Here is a 6,000-nt window from a genome sequence, read left to right as displayed (position 1 = left end):
AGGGGTACAGAAGAGTAAAGAGGGGAAGAGGAAGCTCTGTTCTGTGCCAATAGGAAGAGTTTGTTCCTCAGTGAGATACAGGAGACAGTGTCAACACACACGCTGTGCTCAATATAGCTACTGTCACACGGCCAGGCATACCTCCTCTCTCTCCTCTACAGCCTGACACTTGCACCTTCATGAACAGCCCCCTCCTGCCTCACTCACGTTCTTCTATCTCCCCCTGACACATCTGAACAGGTTACATTCCTCCCTCTTCCTTCTCCCCTCTGTCCATCAATGTCACGTCCCCAGAGCTAAATTAACTGATCTCCCTTCCTTTGCTCTTCCTCCCCCCTTGCTCTCTGTATATATTACAAGCTTGACACCCTGCCAGACATTGGTTTAATATAACACACATTCTCTGTGCCTTCCACCCGCTCTCACATTACCCTCTCTTTCCAACTCCCACCACCCTGCTTTCATATGGGCACTGGCCTCTTGCTTTTTTCCATACTTTACCCACCGCAAAAGGAGCTTTTTGTTCTTGAATAGCTCCCTCATTGCCATGGTAATCCAACAGAAAGAGAGTGTGGTTTTTCTGTCTAGGGGCCTTGTGGATGAAAATAGTAAGTCATGATGGTTTTCTTGAAATGGCCATGAATCAGAGAAATTAGTGGTTGCAAATTTTTGAGAATTCAAGTTTACAAATGTGCGTATAAATGTCAAAGCTTATCACCCTCAAGAAATTTCCCACAGTTGTCTTCCAGGTGGACTTTTTTTTTTCCGTCTTCAACTTCCCGTAGATCCCCCTCTTCCTCTGTCTCACTTGTCCTCCAACGTCAGCCTCCGCACTCCCCTTTCCTTCCCTCCGCCGCCACCTTGCCACTCGCTGTGGTAATCCCATTACTCATGTGCGAATACCAGCTGGGGAAGAGAGGGAGCGAGGGAGGGGAAGAAGGGTAGGGGAGGGAGGATCTGGACAGAGGATAACTGTGTAGAGGCCCAGGGTCTCAACTAGACGGTTGGTCACTCGAGACTTTTGTTTCAAACTCTAGCCTTAAGTTGAAAGTAAAATATTTGCAGACATTGGAAATTGTTAGATGTAATTATAAATTGGGTTGAATTTAGACCCCACTGTGACCTCTGGGTGTGAGGAGGGAATGATAGATATCTCACCTGACTGTTGGACTGTTTGTTTTTTCAATCTCAAGTCTAGACAGGAAAATAAAAGATAGTTTAACACAGCCAACTCTTCACTGTAATTTAAAAATCATTACGAATTAGACATTATGACCCTATTTGGCATAAGGTGGGAGAAATAGAGAGACTAAGGAAGACCGTATGTCTCAGCTTGATCGATGGACACCTGAGACATCGCTTTTTATGAGAGGAGAGGAAGTTTTAGATCGACATGCCACATTTCTTCGCTGTAAACTTTGATAACATTACATAACATTTAGACCCAGTTATGACCCCATTGGACGCAAGGAAGGAGGAAAGAGAGTGAGAGTGAGAAAGGTGGCTATGCCTTTGCTCTCAACTAGATTGCTCGACACTGATGGCACTTTTTAACCTCTGGTCTGGAGAAAAGAAGGAAATATTGATTGACATTGCAAATTGTTTCATTGTGAACAAGAACAAGTAAAAATTTAGACCCTGTTTTGACCCCATTTGTAGAAAGGAGGGAGAAAAACAGAGAAAGAGCGAGTTATCTGGCTGTCTCCTGACGGTTGGACTGGCAAGCTTGAAAATAAACAAGTTCTTTGATGACAAAGAACCCATTGACTCTTGTCTTCCCTCTCTCTCCCTCTCTCCTTCTCTCCTCCTCTCCTTCTCCCCTTTCTCTCCCACTCCTTATTCTCTGCAGCTTTGCTCTCTTTTCCTCTCTCCCTCACTCTTTCCTTTTTTGCTCTTGCCGTTTCAAAAGGGTAAGGTAGGAGTGTGAGTGTAATGCGCTTGTGTGTGTGTGAGTGTGTGTGTGTGTGTGTGTGTGTGTGTGTGTGTGTGTGTGTGTGTGTGTGTGTGTGTGTGTGTGTGTGTGTGTGTGTGTGTGAGGGGGATGCAGGGGGAAGGCATTAACCGCCACCCTGCTGCACTTGTTGTCCCCTCAGCTGCCGGCTTTTTCTTTCATCCGGGGCCGCTCTCACCCTGCAAGCTTTTAAAGTCTAGCGACCCATCTTCCCTTCTCCTTTCACTGTCACACAAGAAGTTAAACCTTTTTCTCCTCAGTCAAGGTTCTCCACATGAAGAATCAAAGCTGAACAAGGGTTTAACTTTGCGGGCGCTTCATACAAAACCGTCTGAAGTTGATTATGTAAAATCACTTGCTGGAAATCAAGTCAAAGATAATTGCAGCACTTACAAAGACGACGAAAAGAAAGAAAAGAAGGAGAGGGTTAAGAGGAAATAGAGTGTGTCCACATGCATATTTGTGTGTGTGTGTGTGTGTGTGTGTGTGTGTGTGTGTGTGTGTGTGTGTGTGTGTGTGTGTGTACATGAGTGTGTTCCTTCACGTCACTAGAGGTATGAATCATCACATGCCCTATGTACATATTACACCTCTGTTGGTTGTTTAACGCCCCGTCCAGGAATTATAATCCTGCCTGGCTTCCACTGGTTGCAGAAATCAGGTTCTGCATGAACATGCATTCTCTCTCTCTCTGTGTGTGTGTGTGTGTGTGTGTGTGTGTGTGTGTGTGTGTGTGTGTGTGTGTATGTATACACGGCCTGTGGTGGCACTGGTAAGTGGGCTACCACACCCATTGTCCACGGTAATTACACTGACCCGAGCCATCTGTGTTTAGAGGCACAGAGCAGGAGAAACTGGTGTGTGTATCGGTGCTGATTGGGTTGTAAAGTATGCAGCTGCAACCACTGACATCCATTCAAAACTTTGTTGATCCACTACAAACTAACTTGCATAGAAGTTATCATTTTCAGACACAAACATCAGTCATGTTGCCCACTTTTTACTTGAGTTGTTCCTGAGCCCACTTATATTAAACAAGGAAAAGATGGGGGGTGGGTCAGGGTCTTATTATCTAGGGAAGATATCTGGGGATGCTCACACCCTCACCCACCCAACAGCGAGCATTCACATACACACAAACACTCCAGTGACAAAATCTCTGCCCACCCTTTCATTCTCCCCGTCTTTCTCTGTGAGCGTCTGTCTGTCACTCTGATTAGAGACGGACAGAGTCACATAAAGCTCGGAGGGGATGAAAAAGGGCGGGATGGGAGATAGAGGGAGTTACAGATGATGTGGAACCAATAGGACAAGGCTCTTCTGTGATACACTTTGTTTGGAAAACACATCATCAAGTTCACTCGCCAAAGTTCCAGCCTGGTCTAATTTAATGCTTGAAAACGTGATAATTTGAAGTGTTTAATGTGGAGAAATGCACAGATGGGTAGCTTGCCTTTCTCTACACTGACATACAAATCAATACAACATACTTGCATTAAAAACTACATTTGTTTGATGACTTCTTCATGAAATTCATTCCTCTCAAAGAGAGCTGCCGGTCGTGATGAGAGCTTTTGAACTGACAAGTTCTCCCATATCCTGGTGAGAATCTAGATTATAAATTCATCAAATGTGACTGTGCTCAAAAGGTTGTCCATCTGTGAAAAACACACCATCAACAACAAAAAACACATTGTTCAAACAAACACAATGTGTGTCATCTGCTTCATGGGGCCTCATTGTGCAGATGACAGATCTTGAGGACATGTCAAGTATATATTTATGGTATATAACTAAGGGCATTCGCTTTTAGTCAATGACAGGTCAGGACTAAGTTCAAATGTGTGTTGTGTTAAAGCCTCTAACCCCTCTTTTAGGTCCAGTGTTCAAACAAAACCTGTAAAAAGGTCAAATGCAATTCAGTAAATTTACTACTCATTGGAAAATAGTGTCTGGAAGGCTGCAGAAACGTAAACATGTATCAATTCCTCTCATTTAAAGCTCCTGTGAGGAGATTTGAACTGGTTGTAAAACAGACTGAAATTAATATTGACCTCTTTTTATGACCCACAAACAAGATTATATACGTACAGACTGAACAACCCTTTGTAGATGTTTTCCATGTTTAAAACCCCTGCCACAGGATTAAATGACTGTAAATTGTCGAGACAGGCTTTCTATCTTTACAAAAATTCTCAAGAGTGAAACATTTTACTCTCAAAAGACAGCCGAATAAAAACATTTTTTAAAAACAGAAATCCCGCATGTGCAGGGCATCATCAGTACATAAAAACACCACACATTCAGACTTTTGTGCCTCAATACAGAAAAAAAAACATGTTAAGCACAAAAAAAGTCTCTTGATTTTCTTTTAAAATTCTCAATGTTTAACACAAATATTGCTACTGTGACTGCCATAAGTCTGGGAGCACGCAAAGCACTCTGGGTGGTGGACATAGCTATCCTATGCTGCTACTGTAAGCTAACATAAAAAAACATAAAAGTACTATATCATGTAAGAGATATCAAAATCTCTATAGTGAGAGTTTGATCTATAGCCTTACTTTGAACTGTCACAGGAATGCATCGCTTTTATTTCTAGAGATTAGATGCACAGCGGGGGAAACATGAATTCTTAATGCCCGCCACTATAGTTTCTTCTCATCGTCTCATTAACAAAATCAAAATGTATGATCTGTAGCTTATTAATACTAAAAGGGTATTTTTGAGTATATAAACAAACACGTCATCTTCAGTTGTCCTGCCTGCTGTCCTCCCTTTTCACCCATTCTCGTGTTTTGCTGTTGAAAAGTGCAGATCAAGTGAGGACTTACGTTTATGTTTCAAGGAAGTGAAATTGATGACAAAAAAACGATGACGTACAGGGGCTGAGGTTAAGGTGATTGGTTGAATATGCGTTGATAGTTGCGATCGTGAAATCACAACTTCCTGTAGGGACTGAAAAAGGAGTTCTTCGTAGCTAACACTTCCGTTCTTGGTTTGCATTCTTGCCCCCTCACCTTTCTGATTGTCCTGACCTTTCCTTACGTTGCGTGGTCTGTCTTCTGTGGTGTCTTCACTAACACTGCGCTCGGGTTCAAACTGAATCAGTTGAAAGAACACAAGGTTTCAAGATGAAGAATGAAGGGAAGTATTTACAGACTGCACTGCGATGCAAAAACAATGGCGGATACGTGTGCATTTATTTCAGTTTTCTCAAAATGTGTAAATCTAGTGAGTTTTTCGTACATACATATAAGGTAAAAATGCTAATCCAATAAGGTCAACATGTCTTACTATGCTGAGTAGGTTTTCTTTTTCCACATGGGTTGCCAAGGTTGCAAAGCCAAAAGATCCTCACATGAGCTTTAATCAATAACAAGATGGTCCCTGGCACAATCACACAAGCATCACTCAAAACATTAGTTTCTATTTGACTTGCTTGTTAAGATATTTTCCATTATGTACACGCTTCTGCTGTTTCTAATATTTTCATTCAACATTATGTATCAATGTGCCTTTTAACAATGTGCCATGCATCTTTCCCTCTTACATATTTCAGCTTTGATTAATCTTAGCCAGGCGGCAAACATAAAATAGTGCTTTTTTCTGGTATATACTTAACATCTACATCATAATAAATATGATGTGAAAGGGTCGATAAAAGTACAGTGTATGTTGATCTGTTGATTCTGAGAGAACTATAGACATTCAAAGCAGCCAACAGAAATAAACCGCAAAAAGTGTCCACGTATTCAAATGTGTCCATCATCCTTGAGCTAATGAAGACCTGAGGAGACAACGTGTGTGATGAGTGTGAGGGCAGGGAGAAGATGGAGGTGTGGAGAGGTGGCAGAGGATAGAAGAGGAGGAGGACGAACAAAAGAGGTGTGAGTGTGAGGGAGAAAATGAAGGTGGACGGACGTATGGATGAATGAGTGGTGAGAGATGATGAGATTGCAATGGACAGATAGAAGCAAAAAGTATGAAGGTAAAGGGGGAGAGAGAACAGGAAAAAGCAGTCAGAGTGAGGGAGGAGGAGGTGGAGG

Source organism: Notolabrus celidotus, chromosome 12, assembly GCF_009762535.1.
Source record: "Notolabrus celidotus isolate fNotCel1 chromosome 12, fNotCel1.pri, whole genome shotgun sequence".
NCBI lineage: Eukaryota > Metazoa > Chordata > Actinopteri > Labriformes > Labridae > Notolabrus > Notolabrus celidotus.
Note: the sequence above shows the minus strand (reverse complement) of the source record.